The 13275-nt window shown below is 27.0% G+C and overlaps 1 pseudogene; it reads left to right on the top strand.

The window, feature by feature from the left end:
- The first annotated feature begins 516 nt into the window (after positions 1-516).
- LOC126063655 (olfactory receptor 6C3-like) overlaps positions 517-13275 on the top strand; it is a 58789-nt pseudogene continuing 46030 nt past the window's right edge.

Raw genomic sequence — 13275 nt, 5'->3', positions numbered from 1 at the left:
GACACCAGCCCCAGGAACCTCTGGAGGATTCTCAGAATTTAGTCTAATCCAGCACTGGGGAAATCCTCACTGGATGAGAACAGTCATATTCCTGGCGATCTTTATTCTAAAACTCTCAAAGCAGTTGATACACTCTTGGGAGGTGGGAGATGAGAAAGCTTGGGGCCACAGAGGGAGGGTGGCAAAAGAAGGAGGCTCCTATCACTCCCTCTGGGGTCTTGTTCAGGTTTTATTTATTTATTTTTTTGTAATGCAACTTGGGCTCCAAACAGGCATTTATTGCTAAAGTTGTATTTCCCTGTGTTAATTTATGATCCTTAAATCAAATCTGGAGTTTTGAGCTCATTTCGATAATTCCTTCTTTAATCTGTGAAGACAGGAGTCTGTTATCAGCCAGTGGCCACAGTGCAGGAAATAAAGTCCCTAGTCCTGACCTGGGTCGGCTCTGCTGCTCCCCAAACTAGGGGTGACCTCCCTGGGGAGCCCTTCTGAGGGAGAAAGGGGGTGAGTGTGTGTATGTACAGTGTGGCCTGTGTGGCTTTGCCTTCTCCTTCCAGAAGTGCAACCTCAGGGCCTCCACGTGCGGACCCAGACTCCGAGGGTGACCACAACTCTCCCACCCTTCCTGGGGCATCCTCTAGACTGAAGTCCCATATGCCTCCTCTGCCCTCCTATCCCAGCATAAGCGCTGTGATCAGGCTCAGGTATGTACACTGGGTTTCGCTCTCTGTGGCCTCAGGCTTCCCCTAGTTCTGGTGCCACCTGTGAGCCTGGGAGGTCTGAGTTCAGGGCAGGGATGGGTGAGCTGGGACTGTCACAAAAGGCTCCTGAAGCCAGCTCCATCCTGCTGCCCGCGAGCTTGAGGTGGGGCAGCCCTGGGCATCGAGCATCCCCCAGGGCGCCCCTCTCTGTGCAGCCCTGCCCCGCCCCCACCCCCCCAACCACCCAACCTCTGCCTCAGGCCTCCTAGTTCTAGAGGCGCCTTCTCTTGATGCCCAGATGCAACTGGGCACAGCCCCTCCCCGTAGAGTCAATCCAGCTAATGACCTCAACCTGAAATGCACAACTTTAAAACTGCTAGATAGGTGGGAAATGAAAAAAAAAAAGTAAATGTGAAACACTTAAAAAAAAGAATAATTACAAAGAAGTTACATTATGTGGGACTGACTGTATTCTCACATCATAGACTCAAAGGAGGCTTGGTTGTATGTTTCTTTGCAAATAAGTCTCAGGTAAGGGAACTGGTACCAGGAGTAGATACGCCGTCTGACCTCGGGAAAATGGAAAATCTGGGGTTCATTAATTGGCCTGGACGAGGCTGAAAACAGTGATAACCGCATAATATTTAATGATGAAATCCTAGCAGCCTACAACATGCAGTGGAAATTTTTCTAAGTAAATTAGCACCAGAAATGGCCTTTAATCACCATACAAAATGGGTCAGTACTTCAAGATCTCCCTACGAAGAAGGAATCAGCTCGATGGCCACACGGTTTCGGGTTTGGGAGACCACTTTCAGGCAAGTTCCAGCAAACATGCAAAAAACAGATCATCTTAATCTTGTACATAGTCACCAAAGAAGAGAAAAATATGAGATGCTCTCCAACTTGATCCTTAAGGCTACTTTAATATTGATACCGAATTAGAAAAGGAAGGTATAAGTAATTGAGATGCAAAAACCTACATAAAATGCTGGCAAAGAGATCCAGCCAAGTGTAAACCATGTAATACGCCATGATCAAGGGGGCTTATCGTCAGCATGCAATCTTGAGTGAACATTAAACATTTAATAACTTAATTCACGACATGTGTAAGTTAAGGCAGAAAAGACAAGGCTCACGTAAAGAGATGGTGAAAAGCAGTGATAAAATCCAATCACACTGAGACATAAGAACTCTGAGCAAACTAGGAACAAAAAAGGAGTTCCCAAACTTGGAAAACTACAACTAGCACGATAGTTCATGACGAAATGTGGGACATTCTCTTTAAGATTAATTAGCAATAAAACAAGGATGCTTTCTCTTATTATTTCTATTAAATATTTAACAGTGGAGGTCGAAGCTAGAACAAAATGACAAGAAAAAGTATAACTGTTATTATTCATAGATTATACGAATGCCTTCACAGAAAAATTTAAAAGCCATAGAAAACATTAGAATTAATACTAGTTAATAAAAAAATTTTTTTTTTAATCATAAATACAAAGTAAAAAATAAAGTGAATCTCTATGCCTCAGCATCAAGCCCGCTCTTTTGTAGCTCTCAGTGAAAGCAGAGGACACTGACAGGGAAACATAGAGATTAAGGGTAGAATACAGAATGTATAATTTAGAATATAGAAAAAACGGAACAAAGAATGTAGAATGTAGAACAGAGTACAGAATAAACAAATGGGAATAAAAGAATAATACACAAATGAGAATAGAGGAGAATAAAGAATATAGAAGAATTTAGAATATAGAATGTAGAATATAGAATATAGACCATAGAATATGGAAGAATACAGATTATACAACATAGGAGAATATTGAATGTACAATATAGAATATAGAAGAGTATAGAAAACAGAACACAGAAGTATATAGAATATAGAATACAGAATATTGACTATGGAATATAGAGTACAGAAAAGTATAGTATACAGAAAAATATAGAATATAGAACATAGAACATCAAATATGGAACATAGACTACAGAGTATGGAATATAGAATATAGAAAAATATAGAATATCAAATATAGAAGAATATAGAAAATAGAAGAATATACTATATAGAAGAATTTAGCACATAAAATGTAGAATGTAGAATATGGAATATAGAACACAGAAGAATATAGTATATAGAAGAATTTAGGACATGGGACATAGAATATAGAATACAGAATATAGATCTTATAGAAGAATATGGAATATAGAAGAATATAGAATATACATTATAGAAGAATATAGAATATTGAAGAATAGAGAATATAAATTTTTAAATATAGAATATAGATGAGAGACTACATAATATAGAAGAATATAGAATATTGGCAAATATGGTATATAGAATATGAGATATAGGATATACAATATAGAAGAATGTAGAATATACAAAGTAGAAGAATATAGATTATAGAATATAGAAGAGTACAGAATATAGAATGTAGAACATAGAATATAGATTACAGAAGAATATAGAATGCAGAGTTTAGAAGGTAGAATATAGAATTTAGAAAAATTTAGAATTTAGAATATAGAAGAAAATGGAATATAGAATGTAGAACGTAGAACATAGAATAGAGAAGGGTAAAGAATATAGAATTTAGAACATAGAATGTAGACTGTAGAATATAGAAGACAGAATATAGATTATAGAAGAATATAGAATGTAGAATGCACATTATAGAATATAGAAGAGAATAAAACACAGAACTTAGAAGAATATAGAACATAGAATGTAGAATATCAAGTACAGAATGCAGAATATAGAATGTAGAGTATAGAATATGGAATGTAGAAGATATAGAATACAGAATAAAATATATAAAATATGCAATATAAAAGAATACGGAATACAGAATATAGAATGTAGAAGTATACAGATTATAGAATACAGAAGAATATATAACATAGAATTTAAAATGTAGAATATAGAGCATAGAATAGAGAATATAGATTATAAAATATAAAAGAATGTAGAATATAGAATCAGAATATAGAAGAATATAGAATATAGAAAAATTTGGAACACAGAACTTAGAGAATATAGAAAATGGAAGAATACAGAATGAAGAATGTAGAATATAGAAGAAAATGATTATAGAATGTACAATGTAGGATATAAAAACAAAATAGAAAACAGAATATAGAATAGAGATAATAGAAGAATATAGAATGGAGAATATAGAATATAGAAGGATATAGCATATAGTGGTATATAGAACATTGAACATAGAATAAAGAATACAGAGTATGGAATATAGAAGAATATAGAATATATAATGTAGAAGGATATAGAATTTGGAAGAATATACAATATAGAATTTAGTATGTAGAATATAGAGGATTATAGAAAGTAGAACATGGAATATAGAAGAATATAGAATATAGAAGACTATAGAGATTTTAGTATGTAGAAAATGGAATAAAGAATATAGAATTCAGAAAATAATATAGAATATAGACAAATTTAGAATATAGAATGTGGAAGAAATATATAGAAGAATAAAGAATGTAGCATATAGGATAGAGAAGAATAAAGAACATAGAAGAATTTAGAATATAGAACAATGAATATGGAATATAGAATACAGGGTATGGAACATAGACTATAGAAAAACAGAAAATAGAAAAATATAGAATACAAAATGTAGAATACAAAATATAGATTATAGAATATAGAAGATTATGGAACATAGAATGTAAAACATAGAATATAGAATACAGAATATTGAAGAATTTGGAATATAGAATATGGAATATGGAGTATAGAATATGGAATATGGATTATAGAATACAGAAAAAAATAGTATATAGAAAAATACAGAACATAGAACATTGAATATAGAATACAGAACACAGAGTATGGAATACAGAACATAGATTTTAGAAAAAATACAATATAGAATATAAAAGAATATAGAATACAGGAGAACATAGAATATCAAATGTTGAATAGAGAATATAGAATGTAGAAACAGAATATAGAATATAAAATATAGACTATAGAAGAAAGTAGATTATAGAATATACAAGATTATAGAATATAGAACATAAAATATAGACTCTAGAAAAATATATGGAATAGAGAAGAATATAGAATATAAAATGTGGAATATGGAATATAGAATACAGAAAATATAGTATATAGAAAAATATAGACTATACAACATACAACATCAAATATAGAATATTGAATATGAGTGTGCAATATAGAACATAGAATAAAGAAAAATATAGAATATAGAAAAATATAAAATATAGAAGAACATAGAATTTAGAATGTAGAACACAGAATATAGAATATAGAAGAATTTAGAAAATAGAATGTAGAATATTGAATATAGAACACAGTATATAGAAGAACATAGAAGATAGAATACAGAATATAAAGGAATATATAATATAGAAGAATATAGATTATAGAAGAATATGGAATATGGAGTATAGAAGACTATAGAATATACATTATAGAAATAGAGAATATTGAAGAATAGAGAATACAGAATATAAAACATAAATTTAGAATAAAGAATAGAGAAAAATATAGAAGACAGACTACAGAATATAGAAGAATATAGAATATTGACCAATATGGTATATAGAATATAGGATATACAATAAAGAAGATGTAGAATATAGAAAGTAAAAGAATATAGATTATAGAATATAGAGGAATATAGAATATAGAAGTATATAGAATATAGAGATTAGATGGTAGACTATAGAATAAAGAATATAGAATTCAGAATATGGAATAATATAGAATTTAGAAAAAATTAGAATATGGAATGTACGATATAGAACATAGAAGAAAATGGAACATAAAATGTAGAACATAGAATACAGAATACACAAAAAGGAATAGAGAATCGAGAAGAATAAAGAATATAGACGAATTTAGAATATAGAATGTAGACTGTAGAATATAGAATATGGAAGAATATAGATTATAGAAGATAGAAGAATATAGAATGTAGAATATAAAATATAGAAGAGTGTGGAATACAGAACAGAAGAGTATAGAATATAGAACATAGAATATAGATACAGAAGAATATAGTATATAGAAAATTACAGAACATAGAACATAGAACATTGAATATGGAACATAGAATACAGAGTATGGAATATAGAATATATAATATAGAACATAGAAAAACAGAATATAGAAGAACATAGAATATAGTATTTAGAATATAGACTATAGAACGTAGAATGTAGAATCTAGACTACACAATAAAATATGGATTAAAGAATATAGAATATAGAAGATTATAGGTTATACAATATAGAAGATTATAGAATGTAGAATGTAAAATATAGACTACAGAAGAATATCAATATGGAATATAGAAGAATATAGCATATATAATATGCAATATGGAATATAAAATATAGACTAAAGAAAAATATAGTATGTAGGAAAATATAGAATATAGAACATAGAACATCAAATATAGAATTTGGAGTATGGAATACAGAATATAGAAAAATACGGAATATAGGACATAGAAGAATATAGAATATAGAAGAACATACAGTATAATGTAGAATGTAGAATAAGACAAAACCACACCAAACCTACTGCCGTCGAGTCGATTCCGACTCATAACGACCCAGGTGGCATAGTGGTTAAGTGCTATGGCTGCTAACCAAGAAATCAGCAGTTCGAATCTGCCAGGCGCTCCTTGGAAATTCTGTGGAGCAGTTCTACTCTGTCCTGTAGGGTCGCTATGAGAATGTAAAATGCAGGATACACATTATAGAATATAGAAGAATATAGATTATAGAATATATACGATTATGGAACATAGAATGTAAAATATAGAATATAAAACATTGAAGAATATGGAATATAGAATAGGGAATATGGAAAATGGAATAAAGAATATAGAATACAGTATATATAAAAATACAGAATATACAACATCGAATATAGAAAAATATAGAATATAGAAGAACATAGAATACAGAATGTTGAATATTGAATGTAGAATATGCAATATGGAATATAGAATATATAATACAGAAGAATATAGTATATAGAAAAACATAGAATATAGAACATAGAACATCAAATATAGAATACAGAGTATGGAATATAGAATAGAGGGAAATATAGAATATAGAAGAACATAGAACATAGAATGTAGAACATAGAATAGGGAATATGAAAAATGGAATACAGAATATAGAATACAGAAAAATACAGTATATAGAAAAAGATAGAATATAGAACATAGAACATCAAATATAGAATACAGAGTATGGAGTATAAAAAAATATAGAATATAGAAAAGTATAAAATATAGAAGAACATCAAATATAGAATTTAGAATGTAGAATACAGAAGAATTTAGAATATAGAATATCAAATATAATATTTATAGGATAAATTATAAAATTAATTTATATTATAGAATATAGAATGCAGAATACAGAAGATAGAATACAGAACATAAAAGAATACAGAAAATGGTAGAATATAGAATATAGAAGAATACAGATTATAGAAGATACATTACAGAATAATATAGAATACAGAATATAGAATAGAGATGAATAAAAATATAGAATTTTGAATATAGAATGTAGACTGTAGAATATAGAATAAAGAATGTAGAATACAGAATATAAAATATAGACTAAAGAATGTAGAATATAGACAAATATAGATTATATAAGATTATAGAATACAGAATGTAAAATATAGAATATAGAATAAGGAATGTAGAAGAAAATAGAATATAGGATGGACAATGTAGAATATAGAATATGGAATATGGAAAATGAGATAAAAAACAATAAAGTATATAGAAAAATATAGAGCATAGAACATCGATTTTGGAATATAGAATAAAAAGGTATAAGAATATAGAAGTATATAGAATTCAGAATATAGAGTGTAAAATGCAGAAAACAGAATATAAAATATAGATTATAGAATTTAGAAGATTATGGAATATAGAACGTAAAATATAGAAGAATACAGAATATAGAAGAATACAGAATAAAGAATGTAAAATATAGAATATGGAATATAGAATATACAGTATTGACAAATATGGAACATAGAATATAGAATATAATATGTAATAAAATATGTAAAATGTACAATATAGTAGAATACAGAATATAGTGTACAGAATATAGAGTGTGGAAGTGTATACAATATAGAATACAGAAAATATAGAATTTAGAATGTAGAATATAGAAACTAGAACAGAGAATACAGAATACAGAAGAATATAGATTATATAATATAGAAGAATATAGAATGTAGAATATAGAATATGGAATACAGGACAATATAGAGTGTAGAATATAGAATATAGAACACAGAATATAGAAGAGAGAAGAATAAAGAATATTGAGTAATTTAGAATATAGAATGTAGAATTTATTATACAAAATATAGAATAAAGGTTATAGAATATAGAAGAATATGGAATATACATTGTAGAATATAGAATACACAAGAATATAGTACACAGAAGAATATAGAACATAGAAGATAGAACACAGAATAAAAAAGAATATAGAATATAGAAGGATATAAAATACAGGAAACTGAAGAATACAGAATATGGAAGAATATAGAAGAATTAGAATATCGAATACAGGAGAATATAGAATATACGTTGTAGAAGAAAATAGACGATAGAAGACTATACAATACAGAATATAGAAGAACATAGAATATAGAATTTAGAACATAGAATATAGAATACAGAAGAATACAGATTATAGAATATAGAAGATGATGGAATATAGAATCTAGAATATAAAATATAGAATAAGGAATATAGAGGAATATGGAATGTCGAATATAGCATATAGAATACAGAATATGGAATATGGAATATGGAACATAGAATATAGCATACAGAAAAATATAGTATATAGAAAAATTTAGAAGATAGAACATTGAATATACAATATGGAATACAGGGCATGGAATATAGTACCTAGAATATAGAAAAATATAGAAGTAGAATATAAAAGAATATAGAATACTAAATATAGAATATGGAATAGAGAAAATAGAAAAATATAGACTAGAGTATAGAATATAAAATTTAGACTATAGAATATAGAATGTGTAAGAATAAAAAATATAAAATACAGAAAAAAGAACATAGAATATAGAAGAATATAGATTATAGAATATAGAAGATTATGGAATATAGAAGAATATAGAATATGGAATATAGAAGAATACAGAATGAAGAGTGTAGAATATAGAATATGGAATAAAGAATACAGAAAAACATAGTACATAGAGAATATAGGATATTCAACATAGAACATGGAGCATCGAATATAGAATTCAGAGGATGGAACATAGAATATAGAAGAACATAGAATATACAATTTAGAATGCAGAATACAGAATATAGAAGAATTTAGAATACAGAATGTAGAATATAGAGTATGGAATATGGAATGCAGAATATAGAAGAATATAGTATATAGGGGAGTATAGAATATAGGACATAGAAGATAGAATACAAAATATAGAAGAATATAGATTATAGAAGAATATGCAATATACGAGAATATAGAACATACATTATAGAAAAATATAGAATATTGAAGAATATACAATACAGAATATAGAAGAATATAGACTGTAGAATATGGAATATAGAATATACAAGAACATAGAATATAGATTACAGAAAAATATAGAATATAGAGTTTAGAAGGTAGAATATAGAATAAGAAATATAGATTTCAGAATCTAGAATAAAGAAGTATATAAACCCAGTGCCGTCGAGTTGATTCCGACTCATAGCTACCCTATAGGACTGAGTAGAACTGCCCCATAGAGTTTCCAAGGAGCGCCTGACATAGAATTTAGAAAAATTTAGAATATAGAAGAAAATGGAATATAGAATGCAGAATGTAGAACATAGAATATGGAATATGGAATAGAGAAGAATAAAGAAGAGAGAACAGTAAAGGATATAGAAGAATTTAGAATATAGAATGCAGACTGTAGAATAGAGAATTTGGAATGTAGAATAGAGAATGTAGAATATGGACTATGGAATATAGAATACAGAATACAGAAGTATATAGTATATAGAAAAATACAGAATACAGAATATAGAACATAGAACACCAAATATGGAATATAGGATACAGAATATGGAATATAGAATATAGAAAATACAGAATAGAGAAGAATATAGAACATAGAATAATATAGAATTTAGAATGTAGAAAATAGAATACAGAATATAGAGTGTAGAAGAATACAGAATGTAGAATATAGAATATGGAATATAGAAGAATATAGTATATAGTAAAAAGAAGAATGTAGAATATAGAATAACATGGAATATAGAATATAGAAGAATGTAAAGTACAGAATATAGAATATGGAATATAAAACAGAGTATAGAATAATACATAATATAGAAAAATATACAACATAGAATATAGAATATAAAAGAATATATATATTGAATATAGAAGAACATAGAAGAAAGAAGGATATAGAATATAGAAGGATATAGAATACAGAAGATTATAGAATGTAGAAGAATATAGAATATACATTCTTGAAAAATATACAATACAGAACATAGAGTAAAGAATGTAGAGGAATATAGAATGTAAAATATAGAATATAGAGTATAGGAGAGTTTCAAATATAGAATACAGGAGAATATAGAATGTAGAATATTGATGAACATGGTATATAGAATATAGAACATATGATATAGAATATACAATGTAGAAGAAAGTAGAATATAGATAATACACTGTTGAAGAATATAGAATATGAAATATAGAAGATAAAACATAGAATATAGAATATTGATGAATATGGTATAAAGAATAAAGGATAAAGAATATACAATATAGAATGTAGAAGAATACAGATTATAGAATATTGAAGAATACAGAATATTGAACACAGAATGTAGAATAAAGAATATAGGAGAATACAGAAAATAGAAGATACATTATTGAAGAATATAGAACATAGATACAGAATGTAGGAGGATATAGAATAAATAATAGAGAATATAGGGTAATATAGAAGAAAACTGAATATTGATGAATATGGTATATAGAATATAGCATATAGAATACACAATATAGAAGTATACAGAATATAGCATGTAGGAGAATACAGAATTTAGAATGTAGAAGAATATGGAATATAAAATTTAGAATGTAGAAGAATATAGTATATAGAAGGATATAGAATACAGATTATAGAAGAATATAGAATATACAGTTTAGAAAGTAGAACATGGAATACAGAATAGAGAAGAATAAAGAATACACAAGAATTTAAAATATAGAATGTAGATTGTAGAATACAGAATATAGAATATAGAAGAATATAGAATACACAGAACTGAATGTAGTATATAGAATATAGAAAACAGAACATAGAAGATAGAATATAGGATATTGATGAAAATGGAATATAGAATATAGAAGAATATACTATATAGAAGAATATACTATATAGAAGAATATAGAACGTTGATGAATATGGCATATAGAATATAATCTATAAAATGCACAATATAGAAGAATATAGAGTACAGAATATAGAATGTAAAATATAGAAGATAGAATATTGAATATGGAATGTAGAATATAGAATATAGTATATAGAAGAATATAGAACATAGAACAAAGATGAAAATGGAATATAGAATATAAGATATAGAATATAGAATATAAAAGTACATAGATTATAGAATATAGAAGAATACTTAATGTAGAATGTACTATATAGAACAAAGAACGTAGAATACAGAATATAGAAGAATACAGATTATGGAACATAGAAGAATATAGAATATATAAATATAGAATATGGAATATTTAATATAGAATATAGAAGAATATACAATATAGAATATTGATGAATATAAAACAAGATATAAAATATGCAAAATAAAAGAATAAAGAATATAGAATGTAGAAGTATATTGATTATAGAATATACAAGAATATAAATTATTGAATACAGAAGAATATAGAATGTAGAACATAGGATATAGAATATAAAAGAATAAGGAATACAGAATACAGAAGAACATAGTATACAGAAGAATATAGGATATAGAACACAGAACAAAGAGAATATAGAATGTAGAATACAGAATATAAAAGAATATAGAATATAGAGTACACAATATAGAAAATAGAATATAGAAGATAGAATATAGAATGTTGAATGTAGAATATAGACTACAAAATATAGGAGGTAGAGTATAGACAAATATAGAATATAGAAAAATATAAAGTAGAGAATATAGAGGAATATAGAATATAAAAAATCAAATATAGAAGAACATAGAATGTAGAATATAGAAGAATACAGAATATGGAAAATAGAACATAGATTATAGAATATTGAAGAATATGGTATATAGAATATAAAAAAATATAGAAAATAGAAGAATATGGAATATAGAATGTAGACTATAGAATATGGAATACAGAATATAGTATATAGTAGAATATAGAATATAAAATATGGAACATAGAATATCATATATAGAATACGGAGTATGGAATATAGAATATAGATGAACATAGAATTTAGAATGTAGAATATAGAAGAATATAGAATGTTGAATGTAGAATATAGACTATGGAATAAATAATATAAAATATAGAAGAATAGAATACATAGAAGAATATACAACATAGAAGATAGAATACAGAATGTAAAAGAATATAGATTATAGGAGAATGTAAAACACAGAATACAGAAGAATATAGAATATCGAAGAATATAGAATGTAGAACATAGAATATATGCCAGAAGACAGAAGATAGAACATAGAAGAATATAGAATATTGATGAATACAGTATATTGAATATAGAATACAGGATATAGGACATACAATATAGAAGAATATAGGATATAGAATGTAGAAGAATATAGATTAAAGAATATAGAAGAATATAGAATGTAGAGTATAGAATATGGAATATAGAATATACAAGAATACAGAATATAGATTTTAGGATGTATAGTACAGAATATAGAATAGAGAAAAATATAGAGTATAGAAAAATTTAGAATACAGAAAGTAGAATATAGAATAATACAGAATGTAGAATATAGAATACAGAACACAGAATATAGATGAGAGAAGAATAAAGAATATAGAAGAATTTAGAATATAGAATGCAGACTATAGTCTATACAATACAGAATACAGAATGTAGTATATGGAATAAAGAATAAAATAAAGAAGAATATAGTATATAGAAAATATAGAATATTGACAAATTTGGAATATAGAATATAATATGTAAAATGTGAAACAGAACATAGAATACAGAATATGGAATGTAGGGGTCTATAGATTACACAATACATAAGTGTATAGAATATAGAATACAGAACATACAAGGGAGAATATAGAATTCAGAAGAATATAGATTATAGAATATAAAAGAATATAGAAGTATATAGAATATAGAATGTAGAGGGAGAATATAGAAAACATTAGAATATAGAATGAAGAATGTAGAATATAGGATATAGAAGAATAAAGATTATAGAATATAGAACGCACA

This window comes from Elephas maximus, chromosome 20 (genome assembly GCF_024166365.1).
Source record: "Elephas maximus indicus isolate mEleMax1 chromosome 20, mEleMax1 primary haplotype, whole genome shotgun sequence".
Lineage (NCBI taxonomy): Eukaryota > Metazoa > Chordata > Mammalia > Proboscidea > Elephantidae > Elephas > Elephas maximus.
Note: the sequence above shows the minus strand (reverse complement) of the source record. Positions and strands in the feature narration are given on the sequence as shown.